Raw genomic sequence first — 13,567 nt, 5'->3', positions numbered from 1 at the left:
TGGGTTCACTCATTCTCCCTCATGCTTATATTTCCTTGATGATGTATAGAGCGAAGATAACCGGTGCCAGATTATCAAATATCTTCTTAGAAGCATTGGTCGAATAGCCTCTATTGTCAGAGACAATCCCGTATCCGTCAGTCGAGTAATTTCATGCAAATCCTTTGAGTTCAGGACGTCTGAATTCATGGAACCGGGGTAATTTACTGGGCAACACTCGACAATGGCCTCAAATTCACCTCTAGACACAAAGTGAATAGTGATCAAAACAAGTGGTAAATACTAATGTTTGATAGTAAACGAGAGAAAATGATATCCACTAACACAACAGGAAATGGATTATCCCCTGATAAGCAGTGTGTTTCAAGAATAATATTTTGACTGTACACTCATACTCAGACTTCATTTTCAAAATCTCTAAAGCAAATCACAAGCCTCAATCAATAAATGTTACGTCTCACATTAGGGGGCCTTTTAAGGCCCATCGCTCATACTGAAAGGCTCACTCCCCCAGTGGTATAGCTGCAGTGTAGGCTTATAGTAAGAACATCTAAAGAACTGCATGATCATGACTTCAATTCAATTGCTGTTGAAAAATTATTTTAACCAAAAATAACTGGTCCAATCACCTTAATGTAGGCCTGTCTTCTTAAAATTACATTCCCAGACAAATTGTATTCTCAATTGATTTTTGAAGGATTCATAATTTGTCCCGGATTATGTCTTCTCACATATCACTAATATGTTTCTAATTAAAATCTGCATAGGGAGGAAGTTTAAGTAGATGAAGGGTACTAACAGGATTTTCACTTAGGAGTCCGCTGGTCGTGTCCCATGTGAAACCAAAAGTCAAAGTTGGCTAATTTCACTCATGTACATAACTCAAATTATATAAAAACCAATCCTCTCCAACCCCTTACCAAGTAGTTTTGTTTCAATTTGATCAGTTTTGATAACATGTTCAAAAGGGAGTCTAATCCAGGTTGTCATTTCTCAATTGAAGTGTGTTGGATTACCAACTCTTTGTTGCAGTTTAGCTCTACTCCAATCTTTTGAATCTTAAATGATCTCAAACTTTCCAAGTAGTTGTGATTTTAAAGTTAAAGCTTGTGTTGGTTTTTTTTGTTGTTGTTTTTTCACGTTGTTTAGGCCCCGTGGCTTTCTGATTTATTGTATTTCCAGTTTGGTAACCACTACGGCGGAGTGGGGAGGCCCAGTTATAACCCACGGAGCGTGCGCAGACACATAACCCTATCATAATACTGGAACGCTGTTTACATGCACAAATAGTCGGGGTACTGAAGGAGTTATGTAGGTCTGTTAACTGGGGTAAGAAAACTCCTTTCTTACCCGGGGTACGGTGTTTACATGGCATTTGAGAAACCGGAGTATGCCCTTAACCCGAATATAATCAGGTTTTTAAGCTGCATGTTAACACACTGACTGATTGATTTAAGATTTCTGCTTTCTTCGTGGTTTAATACTAGAAGAAGTAACTATAGTAAATATACGGGGGGAGAGAAAGCCAGGAAGACAGAGAAAGGCCTGCTGCTATGTGCATGAACACACTCCAAATACACTTACAAGATAACAAATTGATCACAAGTGACCTTTACCCCTTACATCTACCTCCTCTCCCCTTCCCATATTATCCGTAGAGATATGACTTAGACGCAGACCGAGGCAACTCATCGTCTCAAACCTGGTTGTGATCTCCATACAAAAGTCTGCTTTAAATGTTGTCACCAGTGATGTTCAACGTACGCAACAAAGATGAAGTCGTAAGTGAAGTGAAGTGAAGTGACACATAGATTGATGGCTGGATTTGTTACTCAGACCCTGACAAAATAAGTTTAAGAAAAATAAAGCTTCCCCAACTCTACACAGTCCCACGCATATTTTAGTGCCAACACCTGTTGTGTTTGTCTGGGTTCACTGCTCAGTAATAGTAAGTGACAGATTTTCGAAAAGGGCAAGAGAGACACAAAGCATTTGTAAACAGTGATTTGACAAATTTGAGACCTAGATTCAGCTAAATCTATTCCGATTGACTTTGATCTGATCAGTGACAGACAGCGAGGTCTCTCTCCTGGGAAAATAAAAGGATGAAATCTGCGGGGAGTTTCACTTCAAAAGCCAGACAATACCTTTGTGTATGTGTGTGTGAGTGTGTGGGCACATGTCCCTTTCTGCAAATGTCTGTCCATGTAGGTTTGACATTCATGACCACAAAGAGATGTCTGTGTGTCCTATCCCTGTAGGAGCCTTTACACATACATAAGCAGCTTGTACTGCAGACCTCCACGGGACTGACAGATTGAGATTGACAAAAAAACTGGTACAGCACACTCCATCTTCCTTTCCTTCTCTCTTTCCATTTGATTGCCTGCTTGTTGGTTCAGATCCCTGCCGGGCTGTTTGTCAGTCTTACACACACCTCTAAGCGCGCAGGAAAACAAATACTCCCAAGGAATTTCACTGGAAAAACAGTCTCCGAAGGGTTTGTTTTACTTTTAATGATGCCCATATTAGATCACTTGGTAGGGGGTTACTACCAGTGTCTCCTCATGTCTCTCCCCCAGACTATTCCCTCGCATCAGACAGCCAGTGATGGATGACTTAATTAAGGTGAAAGACAATGATTGAGTGGTTTTCATTGTGTTTGGTCTCAGTGGTTTGTGACAAAAAATGGATTACTCTTTTAAAACGGGTCTCCTTGGGGAAATGTCACATATATCATTTAAACACATCTATCTGGTCCAAGTGAAATAACTTACACACATGTACATCCTTGGCATTTAGATATGTCAGTGAGATGTGTCACTCCACAACAAGTATGGTAGATGTAAAATTGCATTGTGTTCATTTACTCAAACGTTAATGATCAACATTTGCAGGGATTGTAGACATGTTTGATGAAATGTCTTGTTTACTCAAAAGACAAGGACTGGTTTTGTCTTCCCTAAGTCTCTCTAGAATCCTTGGTGTTATTTTCTCAATCATAACGAAGACCATTATCAAACATCAACACGCATGCAGACGCACACACACCATCCTTGTCTTGAGAACACCTTACCCACACACCGGCAAGAAAATGTTATGCCCACACAACCTTGCAGTGCCATTATCTTCTGCCTTTATCCCCTCCCCACCCACACACACACAAACACATTTTTAACTCTTTTCTTGCCAGACAAGAAGTCACACAGCGCAAAGATGTTTGAAAATACACACAATTTATTAGGTGGAATGCTGAAACATATTGAATCTGAATAATATTTGCATGTGAGACCTGACATGATCCCTGTATAATATTGATCTTTTCAGACTTGCAGGTGACACAAAGTTGTTTTGATGGTGTGTAATGCCCTTGAGGAGAAGGTATAATTTAATATTACCATTTTCGTTCCCAGAGGGTCAAATACCGATTTATTTTCACAGCCCTCAGTTTTGGATACCAAGATCTGATACTGATGCCTATCCCTGGCACTATAAGACGCTTAAAAAGCAACTGCTTGACTGCAGCGCTGTGAGATGTTTTAGTATAAAGAGCGACAAAATCTTGGGGGAAGTTCGGGTGGATGGATGGGTCAAACAAACACAGGAATTTTTAACTTACATACTTAGCTCACGCAACATACTTACATAACGTAACAAGCGCACTTATTTTGATGCTGACAAAGTGTCCCTATGTGACGAGTTGGGAATAAGCATGTTGGTGTATCTTTTACTGCATGAAAACCCAGATTATCTTCCCTGTGAATGCCTGAAATTTCCCGCAAACACCCCCATTAGGTGTAAATGGCTCTAATTAGCATTTTAATTGCACACTCGTTGCGTACCATTGGATGAAACCGTTCACAAGTAAAATCACCTGTGATTGGACAGCAAATCCCTCAGTCATTGGTCACCTTTGGGGCATATGATTGTTTGCCCCTCCCATTTAAAAAAAATAATATTAACAAGGATACGATACTACTACTACTAATAATAATAATAATGATAATAATAATAATAATAATAATAATAAAAAGGATACTGCTACTACTAATACTAATATTACTAATAATAATGGTGATGATGAAAATAATAATAACTCATCATTATTGCTATAATTATTATTATTATTATTATTTTTATTATCATTATTAACTAGACCTGTCACAGAAGCAGTTTATTGAGAATTAAAGAGACATAGGAGGGAACATATTGAAATAGTAAAGCTTTATTAAAAAAAACTAAAAAAAACCCACTTTCCACAGCGTTCCCCTAGTCTGGGTCACACTAACATTTGAAGGAAGGGTCTCTTGGCTGCTTCAGGGTCATATGATGTTGGAGCTGGTCTCGCTGAGGCTGGCCCAATATGCAGCCTTCTGTGGTGGGTGGCTTGTTACTTAAGACCAGTCTCTCTGTGGTCTTAACTCAACAAAGATATAGTGGGGTTTGTATGTGCATGCCTATGTATAATTTACCAGTTAGTTATGTAAAATGTCACACTTATTAGTACTATTATCAGACCACGCTCTGTGCAATGGTTGTTCAGGTGAATGTTATTCTTAAAAATCTTACCTTCTTTCTTCTCTCCTATTGTAGCCTCACTGTTGTGTTTGCTGCATTGTTAAAGTACCATCACGACTGGAGATACATACTGCAACTGTATGAAAGCAGATTGTTATTTACAGCTATTGCCTGTGGACGAAGCTGCTGCTGGGTAAAGCGAGGGAGTTGCCCAGCACAACCACAGCCTTGAGCTACTGGACAGTAACAGCTCCAGAGTAGCAAGCAGTGGATCAATGCCTTGCTTAGGGGCACTGACAAGCTGATTATCTAGCAAGAAAGTAGCATCTTTACTGTAAATGTCTTGTTGTTCCCCATGCAATCCGTCCCCTATCTTTTCATTATTTCTGCCACTTCTCTCCTCCCTTTTTGTCCCATGATTTTCTGTCCTCCTCTTTCCCACTATCCCTGGCCCCTCTCTGCTTCCTCTGTCCCTTTCCATCTGTATTAACCTTTAAATAATTCCTTCTGTAATGAGTTAGATTTCTGCCCCCCCCCCCCCATCTAAAGGCATGAGCCTAGAAGCCCTAGTTCCTGGCGGTGCTTGTTTCGTGCCAGTGCTCTGTTCCTCTCTTTTGTTTCCGCCTTTCCTCTGCTGTCAAGAGATTCCTATGCTTTCTCTTGTCGTTGACTCTGCGCAGGAATACAGTCCTCCCACGTTTGATCTGCTGCCAAGAGACATGTGGCGTGTATGTGTGTGTGCGTGTCTTTTTCGGACTGCGTATTTGACCATTTCTATTCACCTCTTTCCCTGTCATGTTGCTCATCACGCTAACACCCACTTCTCTCCCCAGTCTTACATTTGTTCTGTGAAGGCTAAATCCAACATTGTGGCGTACTTCCCTGTAAACAGCAAGTTGTGTGTCCATTGAGGTTTTTGAACACGAATGGATGCACATGCAATGGATGTTCTATTCCCATAAAGGGTATTACTGCATGTACCACACATGCACAAGAATGCGGTTCTTCCATGTTTGTTGAGTTGCCAGGAGATATGCAGCATCGACTGTGTGTGATTCACTTCTTTATTTTTTCCCCCGGCGAACCTCCAGTCGCATCAATTCACTGTCACATGTGTAAAACTTATTTCTGAAAAGTTATGGCAGCAGATCAATTGCAGCAATCTATGCTGTTATTTCTGAATAAAACTCCACTGTTATGACTTCCAGACTGTTGCTATGGACGCAGTTCTGTGCATAGACTCTGGATGACCATTTTTAAATCAAATTATTGATTGATTTAGTTGTTTTGTACGGACTGGAATAAAGAGTGAGTGCGTCATCATTATGAAATAAACCCCTTCAGGTTGATGTCTTGCTTCACCCTGTCATGGTTTAATTTGCAATAATGACCCATTCACTCTACATTATCCTTTACTGGAAATCATTAGATCCGGCTTCCAAAGGTTTGCCGTATTACATGACAAAACACAGCATACATGTTACAGAATGATCTGCACATATGTGATTGGAACATGCATTCCTGGATGATATTTTCATTCTGTTTTATTTTATTTATTTTCTGTGAGGGCTGTGCTTTGTTGTTTCTCTAAACACAGTCTTAAGATGGGCACACACTGCATGATGTAAGCCCGTTTCTGACACCATTTTTGAGCCTCACAACTAATTTTGGAGTCGGACCAAATTTTAGCATCCCCGGGCATCGTTTTCTGCGCAGTGTACTGGGGAGAATGAGGAGCGATCGCGGCCCGGCCAACTGCTGTTTTGATTAATTTCTGACATGTCGGCCGTTTTTAATCACTGCATCTGCGTAAAGTGGCAAACAGAGCGTCAGTGCCAAGGTGACATGCCAGAGAGGAGCAAATAAAGCTAAATAAAGTTGCTAAAAATGTCTGTTGGAATGAAACATTTCCAAAATTGTATGTATGTTTGTATGCCCAGCATTAATCATCAACAAATTATTTGCTGACTATAATTATTTAGCCTATATACTTGAATAAAGGATTGTTTAAACTGAAGGCTGAAACTTAACATAATCATCCATCATTGTCACATTTTTCCCTACAATAAGAAAAAACCTCCTCCCACGTTTACACACTGACCAGGAAACACTGTCTGTGTATATGTGTGTATCACTTCAGTTCTATGTCCAGGTCTCTTCATCTCTCTCATGCCCACAGGCAGCCTCCCTTTACCCCACCCTCATCTACTCTTCTGAACATACACTCTCTCTTCACTTCAGTGTGACATAGGTGTCACAGCTGAGGGCAGTTAACATTTGAAAGAGCGAGAATGATGTGTGGCTTTCTCGTGTTACTCTCCATGCAACCCATTTTACTCCACACATCTGTCAGATGTGTAATGTCTACAGGCTGTTGTCCTGTCGGTGGTCATGTCGTCACACGCCTTGAGCAAAAAGGTCCGCCGCAGCAGCGTGACACACAACAGTATGCTATGTTTCAGCACCGCGAAGCTGTTTTTTCTTATATGACTCTTTTCGACATGCTGCTGGCCGTACTGTCCCAACCTGTCAGAGCAGGTGCAGGATAATGCACTGTATAGCATTGTGGCAGGGGGGAAATAGAGACACTCTTTGACGCTCTGGCTGCGAGTGAATGTTTGATTTATTCCAGCTCGTCTCCCTGCATGTTGTCAGTCAGGATGGAGCATGACATGTCACCCTCTTGGCAAGAGAAATCTAAAAAATGTAGTAACAGCAAACAATGTGTCACTTTCAACTTGAAATAAGAGAATTTTTGAGAATGGAGATGTAATTAATATTATTTTGTCGGCAGAAACCCACAATGTACTGTTTTCTTTTTATAGAATTGTGAATATCCAGTGCTTTAGATGGGAATATTTTGTTGGATATGACTTTAGAAAAACTCATTAAAAGGTGATACCACAGCATTTACAGCGGAAATCTCAGTGTCCAGTTATATTTGCCTTTTTAGTGCAGCAGCTGCTGACACAAGCAGAGGCAGAAGCATGACTTTAACACCGTCAAACAACCAATAAGTACATCATAAATAGACTCAACCTGAGTTTCTCTCTACTAATTTGTCTCAGTTCCGCAGGCTAACCCTTTCATATTCCTGCCGAGAAAAGTCAATAGCTGTGTCTAACTGTTCTCTTCTTACTATTTACATATAGTTTGATTACAGGTGCAAGAACTACCAGGCACTGGTTGCATCCAGCAGCTTAGGCTTTATCATTGTCGGCTTGTGGTGCTTTTCATGGCCAACACAACAACGGCTTGATCCTTGCATCATGTTTGTGTGTTCCAGATAAGTTACTTAAAGTAATCCAGTATGCATACACTTCTGTTTTACACATTTTGCAAGTGGTAGATAAGATGGAAAACATAATTTCTTGTTGTTACTAAAAGTAGAATTGTGCCAGCCGGGGTGCTATACAAATAGCAATGGTTCTATTAAAGGTTCCATATGACGCTATTTTTTTTATCATATTATATTATTATATTCATTATATTATATGGTGAAGTTGTGACTACAAAACCATACCGGCTCCTGACGGCTCGTTCAAAGGCCCAGTTTCTGAATATGGGCTGTGTGGATTTATCTGTGGATTGATAATTTTCGTCCTTTCACAGTATTTACTGTTTAGAGCACCTTGACCTGATTTATAATGACATGGGAATTTCACTTTTTGCAATACGGGACCTTTAAATATTGCTAGAAAAGACATGGCATTGACTCACATAAAGGGTTTAGATTGTGAAATATTCCACAAATCCTTCCAAAATGTGCAGAAATAAACAGAATTAGTTGGCAGTAATGTGAATTATGCAGATGCTTTTTTAAAAAATGGGTGAAAACATCTCAAAGCCCATGTACAAAAGTCAAAGGTTAGTTTCTACGTTGTTATGTTGAAATCTGATGTTAAGAGAGTATATATTTGATTATTTATGAGAGCATCAAACTATCACGTGTAGGTATTCAGATGTTGATGAGGGTTCAGTATGTCATGGCAAGCCTCTCAGTGTGCAGAAAAGATCCGCTCACTGAAGCAACTGATTCTATTGACCCATGCTGTAGTTGAGCAGCATGAAACTGCAAACCTGGCTGCAAACCTAACCAGGCAACACACCCTGCCTGCCTTTCTGCCAATGAATATTGACTTGAAACATTCATTTAAAAGGACATTTCAAGACAGTGAAAATCTATCATTTCGATGGAGATGGGACACTTAGTTGTCCAACAGGGCAAGTTTATATTGTTTTTTTCCCCTACAATGCTGCTCCAAATGTAAAATCTCTTTTTGGTTATTCTCTTTTTTACAAATGAAACATAGAGTTTGGCACCCTAATGCACTGTAATTACTATAAGCAGTCTTGCTTGCATTGTTAACCCTGTCCACTACATGCGGCTGTTGCTGTATCATGCCACAGTATGTACTGTGTTACTATGAAGGTTGTCTCTGCCCCAACTTGTCCAAAAAAAAAGCACCTGCTCGTTTATCGCACCAGGCGAAGTGTTTTCTGATTTTGCTCTCTGCTTTGTTGATTTTTCTTGTTATGAGCATAAGCTCCTTGTGACATGTCACACCTTGGGGAAACAGAGCCCGACGTTTGGCACCGACTGCGAGACAAACTAAGTGTGTTTGTCTTTGCAGTTCAGCAAGTCTCTTGTGTGTGCACAGACGACAGAGTGAGAAAGACAGTATGATCATTTTGGCTTTCTAGCATTTGTTTTGTATTTTTTTTTCTTTTCCTCAGGTTCTAAGATGGAATAATTTGCAGGGTGTCTGACTTTTAATCTTGCTATCTCTTTGAGATGAAACAGGTGGGCTGTTGCTGGTTGTCTTGCACACTGTAACAAAAAAAGAAAGTGACATCTTTGGAGGCCACGACAAAGGAAATTGACACTTAGCAGTTTCTTTTTGCTCACTTTTCATGAGCTCTCAGTTATGGTCTCTTTTTGTCGGCCATCCACTGTTCCATGTTATATTTTAGCTGAAGAAATGAACATTTGTAGTCCAGCTCTAATACCTCCTCTCTGCATGACACAGAGTTTAACTTTGGATAGTCTGAGTCAACGGATGTTTCATGGGGGAACAGTGATTTCTACTTCTCTCTGCACAGCTGGTGGACTGTCAGCTCCAATTGTTTTTTTCTGCAATCCCTTCTCCGTACCCACAACTTTTTTTTCTGTCTTACATCAGAGCCAATCAGTGTCTGCTTCCCATATGAGTGCAAAGGTAATGAAACGTTAGAGAAAATACAACACAAGACCTATTGGTTAAGCAAATGCTTTTTTCTTATCCATCCACTATTCCCTCTTGACAGTGAGACCCATCTGTGGTGGCAGATTCATGAAACAATGTGGAACAAAGAAGGCATTTGTCCTGGCTGCGTGAGGCAAAGATCCGGCTGAGGCTCTTGACGAAAAACAAAACAAACAAAAACAAAAATCTAGCAGACATATGTCACAGCGATACAAGCCACCTCTCTTTTCCTAGCATGCAGCAAAGCAGGATGGAACGTCGAACAGAAGGCTTTGTTTCCATTTTTCACAGGTCCTCACAGGTACATGTCCAACTTGTCATGGTAGCCATGAAAAAGCTAAAAGCAATTTTTTGATTATATTTTTTTGTGTGTGTGTGTGTGTCTTTTTTTGGCTCTTTTCCCCATCACCATTCATATACAAAGTTTCAACAACACATTAATGGTACACACACATACACACCAACACAAGTAAACATACTGCTGCCACTGAAGTGGAAATCCAGCCTCTAATTGTCTTATAGATCTTTCCTCTCCCTCCCTCCTTCATTCCCCTCTCACCATTTGAAATAGATGGCTGGTACTTTTACTTCTGGCCTCAGGAGACTTGAAGTAACAATTGCCTGTCTGGTTCAAAACTGCCAAGACATGTCTGCCGCCTGACATCAAGGACTAGCCCTTATTAAGAATGGAATAAAATGTATATCGCTGTCTGTGTTTATTGTGGACAGTAAGAGAATTAAATTTGTGTGATTTATTTTGGCACATAAGTCCTGTAAACAACAAACAACAGTTCTGGACCACTTTGTATTATTTGCAGATGCACCTCAGCTGTTTTAGTTGCGGTTATACAGTATATTTTGACACAATTGCTTCCTTAGTTGAGTCTTCCATCAACTGAGAGCTTTTCTGATCTAGACACATCAATAGCAACATTACCTTGAACACTATCTCTACTCCTGAGTCAAATCAAGACCAATTTTCTACGTGTATATTCACTTTATATAAGGAGAAATCAACTACATCACATTGGGCTTTAATAAATCTTGCTCATAATTAAACTGATGAACTATAAGTACAGCATTGTAAAAAGTGTTCCAATATAACGTTCAAGCAAATCAGACATTTTCAGAGGTCATTGTATAAGTAATACGACTTCCAAATTCAAAGGGGAACTCCACCGACTTTACACAACAAATCTTTTTACAGCTGTTGACAAACTGGCCATTTTTTCCCGACAGCCCATAATTCTGATTCCAATTCCAATACTCCAATAAATGACCCATTGGTCTGAAAGCCCATTTGTCTCACAGACTATTATCCTGAAAAGCAAATATGCATTGCTCTGAAGAGCCGTTTATCTGAAAATACACTACACACAGTCCCAAAAAGGATGATTATTATGCAGAACAGAATTATGGGACATTCCTAGGATGGAAAAGGCATGACCTGCCCTACTCTGCCTCTGACTGGATATAACTTGTTGCCTTCTTTGCTGGACAAACTGCCTTTTGGTCCAATGGGATGTTTTTCAGTGTATTGGGGCTTCAGAATTATGAGCTGTTGGAACAATGGCATGGCGGCTTGGGCGGCACTAATGCATTTGTGAAAAAAAGTCACATAAAACCCCGTCTGTTGGGGATTAAGACAGAAAGTTTGAAAATGAAAATAATCTGTGGGTATGGAGTTAGAAAACAGCGATATTACCAGACCTCTGTCGACCCGCTTCTCATTACCAGTTGACTCTAGCAGCTCAAGGCTACATCAGCCGCTACTAACATTGCATTGTGGGTAGTGTAGGCGGCAGGTTTTTTAGGGACGAAAAAAGTACACGGAGTGAAATAAACAACATCTCTGGTCCTGCTGCATCGATTTTAACCTTCTTTTTTTTTTAACTGTCCATTTTGTCAAACCATTCTAGTCGGTGACAGGAAGTCACATTTTGATGTGTCGTATTGCAGATTATGACTAGGCGAGTCAAAGGGAATAAAAAGGCTGGGGAAATAAGGGAAGAATGAGCCTCACATGGATTACACATCTCCTTGGATCTCTGCCCCCTTTTCACTGAAGTCCTTTGACTCCATCCTTTTGATCCTTGACTTTTAGGGTGGACAGAGTCTCATAAATGCAAAATAGGAAAACAGCAGGTGTGAATGCATAAGTTATGGCTGCGACCTCACCTCACTCATCTTTACCTCTATCATTTTTTATACCTCCTGCCAACGCATGCTGTCTCATTCCTCTCTTCCTCCTCCTCCTTCTCTTTCTCTCTGTCATCAACCATATCAGCTTGTGACGCAATCCTGTTGCCATGTCGTTGTCATTCAGCATGGCAGAATTAGCTCCCGGTCTGAGCTGTGGTGTGTTTTCAGGGTGTGTGTGTGTGTGGTTTTACAAGTGCATCCGAGTGTGGCGCTGTTGCCTCCCGAACGCAATTTGTGTTTGAATGCATGATTTGTAGATGCTGCTGCTGCTGCTGCTGCTGCTGCTGCTGCTGATGTGTGTGTGTCTAATTTATTTGCATGCATGTGTCAGACTCGCTCACCATAAGTCTGTCAAGGTTGTGTGACATTGGTGTTCACCTCAGTCTCAGAGAGCTGAAGAGAGCCCGGCTGCTGAGTCAGGCTCAGCAGCCGAGTGAGTGTGTGGGGGAGAGAAAAAGACATATAGAGAATGGTGATGGGGTTGGGGGGAGCACAGCAAATCAAGAGGGTGGACGTCAACTATCAGGCGGTATTTTGATTTCATCACCTTTTTTTTCCCTCCTCAGAACAGGAGACAGCCCTTCTAGCCTCACTCACTAATGAATTACACCCTGGCTGCCTCATGCCAGGTAGCAGAGGTCTAGACAATGACTGAATGTGTGTGGTGAAGGGAGGGAGGTGAAGGAGGAAAGACGGAGAGATCGAAAGGAGAGGATACAGTGGAAGTGAGTGAGCCGGAGTCTCATTACTCTCTCTTCCTGTGATCTCTCCCCGTCAAGGATGCTGAGTAGGGCTTTGTTGAGTCAGAGAGAACGAGAGGGAAGAGGGTAGAGCAAGGGATTGAATAATTTTTTTTTTTTAAATAACACAGTCACAGTAGCCCAGGATGCAGAGAGCAACAGAGCCACAGTCAAAAGAATAATTTACCACCTCGTCTTCATCTTTTCTGAAGAAGAAATTGGAAGATAATCCATTGCCCTGGCTTTGAGGATTGGCTTGAAGGATGAGACAGACAGGCCCACACCAGAATAAGAGAAGCAAAAAATTGTTTGGGGTGTTTGATGGCTCAGTAGGAGAAGATTTTAAATGTCGAGACAAGGCACGGCAGCTGCTTAGCTTTGTTGGTATTTTCAGTATACAGGCTTACAAGTGCGCTACAAGGAAGTGAGCCACATTATGTCAAATCACGTTATGCTTTTGCCTGGTTTGATTATGTATGTCGGGATTATATGTGTTAATATAATAGATTTTCTTCATGAGTGCATGTTCAGTATGGACGTGATCGGATGCTGTAGTGTCCTCGGTTGTTTTTTCCTGGAACAACACTGTTAAGGGAGAGACAGACTCCACACACTGCAGCCTTCAAAGCTTACAGCAGTTGGCAGGGGTTGAGCTCCCCTTTCCGAGACAGCTCCAGAGCTCGCCTTTCACTTCAGTTTGTTAGCGGCAGCCCGCTGTTTGGATCGCTCGGTAGCACGTCCAAGCTACCTCCACTTCTCCTCACAAATGGCTTTCCCTTCAACACCTTTTCGGTTAAGGTCCCGGACGCCCTTGGCTCGTCTGACAAGAGGCCTTGTTCTTGCTTGTCACGTCCATGCGTC

This window comes from Echiichthys vipera (assembly GCF_963691815.1).
Source record: "Echiichthys vipera genome assembly, chromosome: 23".
Lineage (NCBI taxonomy): Eukaryota > Metazoa > Chordata > Actinopteri > Perciformes > Trachinidae > Echiichthys > Echiichthys vipera.
Note: the sequence above shows the minus strand (reverse complement) of the source record.